Source organism: Littorina saxatilis, unplaced genomic scaffold (genome assembly GCF_037325665.1).
Source record: "Littorina saxatilis isolate snail1 unplaced genomic scaffold, US_GU_Lsax_2.0 scaffold_124, whole genome shotgun sequence".
Taxonomy (NCBI): domain Eukaryota; kingdom Metazoa; phylum Mollusca; class Gastropoda; order Littorinimorpha; family Littorinidae; genus Littorina; species Littorina saxatilis.
The window spans coordinates 304,492-315,297 of record NW_027126204.1 but is presented as its reverse complement, the minus strand read 5'-3'; positions in this window follow the sequence as shown (position 1 = coordinate 315,297).

Below are 10,806 nucleotides of genomic sequence, written 5' to 3'. Positions count from 1 at the left end.
CAACAAGAGACAGATAGCCTCAACATCCCCGTAGAAAGACTCAGACAGAAATTATATGAGTATTTACAAGAACTGCCTGTCGTAGGTTTCAATTCTTCTCGCTACGATCTGAATGTGATCAAACCTTTTCTCATTGAAAAGTTTGTCAAAGACAAAACAGCCCATAACGATCTTCCAAAAGACGAAAGTCAAACAGACCCTGTTTTTGAACCAGATGGTTTTGATACCGTGTGTGAAGAAGAAGAAGAGGAAGAGAAAGAAGAAGAAGAAGAAGAAGACAAAGAAGTCAAAACAGAGGGAAAAAAGAAGGCCCCTAAAAGACCCCCTTTCAAGTTTGTTGTTAAACGAAACAATCAGTATATGTGTCTTTGTACAGACAAACTTCGGTTTCTCGACATCAACAATTTTCTTGCGCCAGGTTTTAGTTATTCCAAGTACCTCAAGGCGTTCGGTGTCGAAGAGGAAAAGGGTTTTTTCTGCTATGAATACGTCACTAGTCTAAGTACACTAGACGAAAGAGAACTCCCACCCCATGCAGCTTTTTTTAGTAAGCTCAAAAACTCAAATATTTCTGATACAGAGTACGCTTTTTGTCAGCGTGTGTGGACTGAAAACAAAATGACGACTTTGAAGGATTTTTTGGTGTGGTACAACAACCTAGATTACAGGGCCGTTTCTGGTTGCTTTGCAGCATCAGATTAGTATGTACGCTAGTCTGCGAGTTGATTTGCTGAAAGACGGTATTTCTGTCCCCGGTGTGACACTGAAGTATCTGTTTGACACGTTGTCTTCAGATACCTACTTTTCACTTTTTAACGAAAAACAAAAAGACGTTCACGCACTTTTGCGAAAGAACATTGTCGGGGGTCCGTCTATTGTCTTTCACAGATACCACGAAAAAGACAAAACATACATTCGTGGTAATCAAGACAAGCCGGTACAGTCTGTTCAGGGGTTTGATGCAAATGCGCTGTATTTAGCTGCACTCATGCAAGACATGCCCACAGAGCACCCTGTCATTCGTAGAAAAGAAAACGCTTTTAAAGCGGAAAAAACAGATCCCTACGGTCAGCTAGCTCGGGAATGGTTGGAGTGGGTCATGGCATCAAAACAGATCCATCTCCAACATAAGTTTAACGCGAAAGAGAAGGCCCTTGGTCGAAAAAAGATTAGGGTTGATGGATGGGATGCCGCAAATCAAATTTGCTATCAGTTTCACGGATGTTTGTTCCACGGGCATGACTGTTCTGTGACCGCCGGTAAAACGTCTAACCCTGTCACCGGAAAAACACTAGTTGAACTCAGAGAACATACAACCAACATCACCAAATACCTACGTGAGGAAGTGGGTGTGACTGTCGTCGAAAAATGGGAGTGTGAATGGCACGCAGACAAAAAACAAAACACCTCCATTCAGACTTTTCTACAAGGTCGTTTTCCGACACTTAAACCCTTCCGGCATCCTTCTACCATCACAGATCAAACTGTCTTAGACGCGGTGCAAAACAAAACTTTGTTCGGGTTGGTACAGTGTGATATTTATGTACCTGATCATCTAAAAGAACATTTCAGTGAAATGCAGCCTATTTTCAAAAATGAGTCTGTCAGCCGAGAACAGATCGGGGATTTTATGAAAGACTACGCTGAAAAACACAAGCTCTTATCTCAACCACGCCGCACACTTGTTGGGAGTTACCACGGTGAACAAATTCTGCTAGCCACACCCCTCTTGTTTTGGTACGTGCAGCACGGGTTGGTTGTTAAAAACATCACGCTGATCGTGGAGTTTCAACCCAAAACCTGTTTCCGTCAGTTTGGTGACAGCGTTTCAAACGCAAGACGAGCAGGGGACCAAGACCCATCAAAAGCTATCTTAGCTGAAACTTTCAAACTGCTCGGTAACTCAGCCTACGGGAAAACCTTAACTAACGTGGCCAACCATCGTGATATTCATTACGTTTTGTCTGATGAGGCCTCAAAACTGATCAACAATGGTCGTTTTCAAAAACTAACAGAAGTAACAGATTCTGTCACTGAAGTAGAGATGGCTAAAAAAAAAATCAACTGGTCACTTCCCTCTCAGATTGGTTACTTTGTTTACCAGTACGCTAAACTACGCATGTTGGAGTTTCATTTTGATTTTCTAGATAAGTTTGTGTCCAGAGCCGACTACCAGCTTTTGGAAATGGATACAGATTCTCTATACATGGCGCTTAGCGCTTCAACGTTAGAAGAGGTAGTTCGTCCTGAACTACGAGAGCAGTTTTACCAAGTGTATAACCAATGGTTCCCTGCACAAGCCTGTGACCAACACGAGGCAGCCTTCCAAAACACCCGTTTAGCTAACGCCCCATGGGACCCGACTCTCTGTCAGGCCTGTACAGCGCGTGTCCACTATGACAAACGAACACCCGGTCTCTTTAAAACCGAATACCAAGGAAATGCGTTTATTGGTCTGTGTTCTAAAACCTACTTTTGTGAGGGGGACAGTGGAAGTAAATTTAGTTCAAAAGGTTTGAACAAAAACCAAAACAAACTGACAAAAGAGTCTTACCAACAGGTGCTTCTAACGCAAGAAAGTGGTGGCGGTACAAACACTGGTTTCAAGACAGACGGAAAGTCTATGTTCACCTATTCCCAAACCAGAAAGTCACTCTCGTTTTTCTACATCAAGCGTGTGATCGCTTCTGATGGGGTTTCAACCCTGCCTACACCCGTCTAACGGGTCTCTTTCTTTTTTGACTGTGATACCCCTCTAATGGGTCTCTTTCTTTTTTTGATTGTGATACCGCCGCCTGTGATATGGTTAACATTCCAATGCCAAACAACTTTGTCGTTTTTGTAAATAAATTTGATAAGACATGTTTTGCTTCTGTAAATAATGCTCGTATTGTTTAATCCCAAAAACCCCCAATGTGGCTTTGACATACCTTGTCAAAACGGTCCCAAGCCCGTGAAAACACAGAGGGAGGGTCAATTACTGAATTTTATTGGTGCTTACCCCAGCTGGAGTGGTCATTAGTACCGAGCAACAGGTACAGGCACATGAAATCACATGACAAAATATAAAACGCAATAAACCGTTTATGCGCAATATCTCCTTATCACTACTTAAACACAGGCACCTTAACCTATCACCTTCTATCAAAATACGGCTGCGCGGCTGCGCAGCTGCGCAAATAAACAAGGCCTGAGGCATACCTCTTTCCTACTACTCACACACCAAACCCAAAGTCTGACCATAACAAGTTTTCATTATTTTATGCCTGTCATCCCACCCTTTTACCCCCCCTCCGCCCCCACCGCTTACCCCTTCTCAGTTCACAGTTAATTTTCTGCAGCCTCAACCCCCCGTGGGTAATAAATCACTCGATCGACTATCGTCGCCTGCTTCTGATGACCGCTCTAAATAATTTGTCAGATAGCAGTGTGCAAAAGACACCGTTGAGTGTACATGTATTACCTTTCCTATATGCTTAGGACACGTGCCTTTTCAAGTCATTGTCAATTACAAAATGTAGGTCTTACAACACAGCCACTGATTTTCAGGTGACGGTATCAATGCCGGGTCCCTGCTCTGCGAAAAAAAAAGTGTTTGCATTAATCGGAAGAAACATACTGCATAAGCGTAATTTATGCAGAGGTATGATGTTCTTAAGTTGTGAGATTTTTTAATGATCAGTGCTTACTAAATTCATTGATTAGATTGATTTTATATAATGAAGTTAGAATTCTGCTGCTCTGATTAGTGAAATATTCAAAAATGCTATCATGCTATTTTGGCACCGTCATGGCTTTGTAGACTTATAATATATCTGCGTAATTGATTTCAGCTCTTAGAAATCAAAAGTATAAAAAATTGTATTGTGTCTCCTCTTGTCGTTAAATAATCACAACAACTGTAAAACAAATTTGCTTTGATAAAGCTCCCGGTTTTCTCTCAGAATTTTGCTCATTTTTGTTTTGTTTACATGCCCCAGACACAAAAACTACAAAACGATTCATAAAAGTTCCGTTCCATGCATTCTGTCTCCTCTCAATCTAAGATCCCCCTTCCCCCCCCCCCCCCCATAGACCCTCCCCCCAAAGTTTTCCGCTAGCCTCTTCGACTTTTCCCAACGAAGCGTACAGGAGCGGGGCAATCAGGAGCCTTTGCAATTTTATGACCCGTCTGAAAGAAGTGATTGACTGGACACTGTCAAGTGCTCTTAAAGAAGCGATCAGATACGTGAGAATCACAGTGTGACATTTGACAAGAGGTTGACGGAAGTCTGGCAACCAGATGTTAGAGGGAAAAAATAACTCACTGAAAAAGTGAGATCGCACGTGTCGGACAGATGAAGGTTAGAAAACAAGTCGCGTAAGGCGAAAATACAACATTTAGTCAAGCTCAGTCGAACTCACAGAATGAAACTGAACGCAATGCATTTTTTCACAATGACCGTAGTCCGCCGCTTGTGCAAAACGGAGTGAAACTGACGAGCCTGTTCAGCGCTGTAGTGGTTTCGCTGTGCTGCATAGCACGCTTTTCTGTACCTCTCTTCGTTTTAACTTTCTGAGCGTGTTTTTAATCCAAACATATCATATCTATATGTTTTTGGAATCAGGAAACAAAGTTTGATTGTAATGATTGCTTCCATTTTCTGTGCACCTTCCACCTCTACAACATGCATACACTTGATAGTCTTCAACTTCGACCTACGGCGATCGGTGGATAATTGAGACAGTACTAGCTCCGAGGAGCTTTCCAGGTTACCGAAAGACTTTGATTTTGATAACAATGTTGAAAAGACTGTGAGCCCTTTTATCCTCAAGGAGAGAGACGGACACCGGCCCCTATAATGGGCTTTAATTGGAGCGTGTCAAAGTTCATTGCATCCTGATCAGCATATGAAACGTTTATCGCTTATTGTAGTTGTGTATAACTCATAGTAGTGGGAATAAGGTGACGCGCTAGTGTGAGTTTGTGTGTGAGTGTGTGTGATTCGTATATATATATATATGTATATATATATATATATATATATATATAAAACATCAGAAATTGTGAAAGAAACAATTGAAAGTCAGCAGAGACTTTCTTCCGAGATTTGTTAAAATCTCTTAGCAGAGATAGAGAGAGAAATAAGTATCCCTTCACAGACAGCCTATTGGGAGCATCAGACCCTCCTCAAGGGGGACCGAGATTTACAGAGCAAAGTCCCTTTGTGGGGGACGTATCGCAAGGTAATCTAGTCCTGAGGAGGACCATTGAATTTGTACCTAGACCAGACACGTGTTTCGACACTATTGTGTCTCATCAGTGGTCAAGTGGTACTGATGGCGAGAGTTGTCAACCCATGGTATCCAACTAAGAAGCAAACCATTCTCTGAATGGTAGCTTCTGTTGGCATGGGAGACTACCCTCATCTGACAACCCCAAGAGGATATCTGTGAAGGGAAACACTTTGATTTAAGGCCAAAGTGTAGAATTGATATTTATTAAGAAAGAATTTAGAAATTTAGACAAGTTTTAACCAAGAAATTAGGTTAAAACAAGGGAAATTTGAAAAAGCCTATATATAGCAGTAACGGATGTTATTTGTGTTTGGACAATTACAAACATTTAATTCTTGTACACAGATTAAAGACAGTTTCCCTTCCAGGTCAAATGTCTTAATGATGCAAATACAAATAAAATACCCCCAAACTGTTCTGAAACGATCAATTTTCGTTTGAAATACTTCATTTCTTATGGAAGGAAGACACACTGGCACACAGTCTTTTGTTGTCTTGGCTTGCGGCCTAAATCTGACACAACAAGGCTCGAAGAAGGGACATAATGCTTCATTTCATATATTAAAAAGAAATACATGTAGTGTCAACACTCAGTTGGCAGTAGGCCAGAGACATAGTAGGCAGTGGAAAGTTACTAAAAAGTGACCTAAGTTGAAAAGATGTGTATTTCTACTCCAGACATTATGGAGGCTCTGGTGTCACTAATATCAATGTGCTGTCTTTGCTTTGTTTAGCGACCAGCATCAAAGAGGCGCATAGAGGACTGCCTGGGAGAAGAGGACCACCAGGACAAAGAATGAAATCGATTGAATATGCTGTGCTGTTGCCCTGCAAAGCTGCGTGCATTTTTAGTTTCTCCGCAACATAATATGCATGTTTTTGTTATGAAATAAAATTGTTGATCGTATCTTGAGTTTATGGTGTTACATGTAATAGTCCTTATGATCTGTGACTGAGTGTGAAAGTTGGTGTGTGTGCGTGTATACATTTACCAAAACCTACATTCACTCTCAACGTTGCATTCACGTCGAAATCAAACCAAACCACAACCACAACCAAAAATTCACGTTGTGTCGACGTGTAATTCACGTCAATTTTATCAGGAAAAATGCACCAAAACACAACTTTTACGTTGTGACAACGTAGAATTCACGTAATTTTTGATCTAAATTTTGACCTAAAATTTACGTTCCATTCACGTGGACATTACGTAAAAATGCAACGCAATTTCAACCAAACCACAACCACAACCAAAAATTCACGTTGTGACAACGTAAAATTCACGTAATGTTTTTACGAACGATCCACCTCCACCAATAATTCACGTTGCATTCACGTTGGTGTCACGTAAAATGCAACGTTGTTTTCCAACGTTATTCCCACGTGATTTCGTCCATACAAATCTACGTAAAAAAAACGTTGAAACGCAACGTAAACCCAACGTAACCCAACGTGAATATAACGTGAATACAACGTAAAATTGTTTGCTGGGTTGTTTTGTTCCGCCCAAAAACATTACATCCTTGTGTGTGTGTGCTTGGGTTTATACTGTGGTGTTTGGACAGCTGCGGAGATATACATATATTTATATATTCATCCTTTCTGCAATACGGGATGTTGCAATTTTATATACAACGTTTAATAGGGAGATAGGCCTCCAATTTTTTCAAATATTCCCTTGGTTTAACCCCTTTGGGAATACATATTATGACACGTTCTCTTTGAGTGGAGGACATTTATCCTTTTTCAAAACCATCGTTTATTGCTCGAACAACATATGCGCTGTTTAAAAAAAAAACGTTAAAAATTCCACAGTAAATCCATCAGAACCGGGACTTTTTTCGTTTTTCATATTTTTTTAATGCTGCTGTAGCTTCTTCTATATTAATTTTGCCTTCTAAGCTGACACCTTCTTCTGTGGTTAACTTTGGACAATCAGCTACCATATATGTTATATTACACTCCTCGTTTTTCCTTTCTGTATACAGTGTTTCATAAAATTGTGTTGTTTCATTGATTATATCTTCAGTCTTTGTTAGAGAAAGGCCACTGTTTGTATTAATTTGTACCATTTGTTTACTTACAACATTTCTTTTTTCTAATTTTAGTTATCTTTTCACCCTCTCTTTAGATAGGCCTCCTTTAGATCTCAATAGAACTCCTTCTATTTTCTTTTGTCGTAGTTCGATCAATTGGTTTTTTTTTTTCATTTAAACATTTCAAATCGTAGCTATGGGTACCAAGATGGGCCCTAGCTACGCCTGTCTTTTCATGGGTTACCTCGAACACCAGGTAATGCAGGCATACACAGCCCCTGTCCCTGAGTTCTATCGACGCTTCATCGATGATGGGCTAGGGGTCACCTGTCTGTCTCTTGAAGACCTCCACTCTTTCATAGAGTTTCTCCAAAACTTCCACCCAGCCATCAAGTTCACTTTCACAGTTTCCCGTTCCTGTGTGAACTTCTTGGACATCTCTCTCTCCATGTCCGATGGGGTGTTCTCCACGTCGGTGTTCTACAAGGAGACAACTACACATGCATACGTGCATTTTGACTCCTCTCACCCACCGGCTACCAAGCGTGGAGTCCCTTTCTCTGAATTTTTGAGGCTACGAAGACTCTGCTCCAACGATGGAGACTTCCACACTCGTTGCATCGAGATGGCCTCTTTCTTTCTGGGAAGGGGGTACCCCCAATCCGTCATTGACGATGCTTTCGCCAAGGCCAGCAAAAAGACCCGTGAGTCCGCCCTTGAGCAAAGCACGCCACCAGTCAATGACAGACCCACTGTCTGTATCACCTTCCACCCCCACACCGTCCCCATCTGCAGGATCATACGATCCAACTGGCACATCCTGGCCAAGAGCGCGAAGTTTGCCGACACCTTCAAGAAAGGTCCTCTCTTTGCATACAAAAGAGACCGCAATTTGCGTGACATGCTGGTTCATTCATCTCTTCGTCCGGGTCCATCCATCTCGGGTACCGTCTCCTGTGCCAAACCCAATTGCAAGGCCTGCCCCTTCCTCAGTGCAGCAACACACGTGCAGGGTCCAAAAGGATCCTTCACAGTGCGTCGGTCCTTCACCTGCCATGACACTAACGTGATCTATGCACTAAGGTGTGGGGCTTGTGCCATGCTGTACATTGGCGAGACATACCGCACATTCGAGACGCGGCTCGGAGAATATCTGGCAGACATAGCGCACCACCTCACTAACCGTCCCGTGGCATGACATTTTTGTGCGGACGGTCACTCTGCCGCTGATGTCCAGGCGCTCTGCCTATGGCAAGGCACTGGTGATGACTGTGAACGCAAACGCCGGGAGTCGAACCTCATCAGCAGGCTTGGCACACTTCGTCCCGATGGCATCAACATCATGCCATGATTCCCTTCATCATGACTTGTTTATATGCGTGCGTGTGTGTGTGTGCATACCTGTGTTAATGTGTTTGTGTGTGTTCTTGCATGCTTGTATGTGTGAGTGTGTGTGTGAAAGTCCAAAGTCGGCACATTTGCGAACTCATCACTTTTTATTTACATTTTTTACTTTTTGCTATTTGTATTATCATTTGTTTAGTGTAGGTATTGTTGACACTCTCTCTCTCTCTCTCTCTCTCTCTCTCTCTCTCTCTCTCTCTCTCTCTCTCTCTCTCTCTCTCTCTCTATCTCTCTCTCTCTCCAACTTCAGGCCCTTCAAGCGTTATTATTCTGATTTGTTTCGTTTTGGTTTCATTTTTCATTGCACATTTTTCTTTTTGATTTATCTCCCTTTCCCCCTTATTTTGCGCTTGGAGGACATCATCGCCATCTTCTCTGATAAGTCGTTTTGATATTTGTATTGTTGTTTTCATTTTGTTAACCTGTTGAAGACCTTTAGGTCGAAACGTTGTTCATTGTCATTTGTGTGTATATTTCGTTGCGAGTCCAGTATATTAGGTATTACTCTTATTTCAAATCGTGTTAATTTTTTTCTAAATTTTATTCAATCAATAATATTTCTTTCTCAATTTGACTTTCTTGCTCCTTTAATCTTTTATTTTTCATAAGCTACTGTTTTACTGCGAATTTCCATTAATAATACATCAAGTAAGAGCTGGTCTGATATGGTAAACTGAATGTCCTCTGTCTTCAGTTTACTTGAATTGTCTCTATTATAGGGAAATACTGCATATTCATTTATTTCTGTCACAAATTCCCAATCTCGCAAATGTGAAAAATTAAACTTCCAAAAGGAACGCTTCTTTACATGCTCTCCAAATATTAATTCTAATGTAATCGTTGAATTATCTGTTCTATATCCAGGCAGTATATCAGCATTCAAGTATTTATTACAAATACTCTCAGAAATAAGAAAAAAATCGAGTTGACTCTGTTGGAGTGGATAAGATCTTCTCCAGATAAAACGCTGATCCTCCGGATTAAATTCCCTCCAAATGTCCACCAAACAATATTCCTCAATAATTTCTTACAATGTTCCTCTTGCTTTATCATTATGAATGCTTTTATAATGATAATAATCCCTGACTGGATCAAGAACTAAATTCGAGTCCCCCGCCATTATCACATTTAAAATATGTAAGCGGCCTATCTCTTCATTCAAACTTGCATAAAAATCAGGGTCGTCCTTATTTGGTCCAAACACATTAATGAACAAACATCCACATTCATTATGGAAATATGCACCATTAAATAATTTTCATTCAAATCCTTATACACACCTTTAACTTTAAATTCAAAATTATTATTAAACAATATTGCGACACCCCTAGAATTGGTATTTTTAGAAGAAAAACATAAAATGTAACCCCACTCTGCCACTATATATTTCTACAGCTTAGGGTTAAAATGGGTGTCCTGCAAAAAATAAAACTTTTTTGTCTCAAATATTGAAAAACATCCCTTTTTTCATTACGTTCCCTAAGCCTCGACAATTCATTGAGGCAACTGTAACCTTATTTATAATATGTACCTTTCATGAAAAATATTAGGCCACATTATGAACGAGTGATTATAATACACGAATACCACATCAATGCCATTGAATGGATAACAACAAGCTTTCATAATAAACGTATTCAATCTCATGGAAATCCTCTCTCTCTCTCGAACAAGAAACATACGAAGACACCCTCTTAATTTCGCAACACACTACATGGGCCCACACACTCATAACATGACAGACACTTTTCATTTGCTCCTCTTTCGCACGCTTAACATTCATACTGGCCTCAATCTCAACATCCTCACTTTTCATTCTCGTGACGCGTGTTTAAGGCTGCACACGCACTCCATGCACTATGTGGCACGACCAGGCGACCGGCAAAAATGGCAAGCTCAATACTGTAAAGGTTAACCTTCTTTTTTTTTAAGCATACAACAGGCAAAAACACGATTGTAGATATTTTACTGGTAGAACATACACAACCAACCAATACCAACAAACAAAAACAAACGAACAAACAAACAGGTAAAAATGAAAAAGGAAAACAAATCCTTGCATTTCGCACATGTACTTTCATGAAAACAA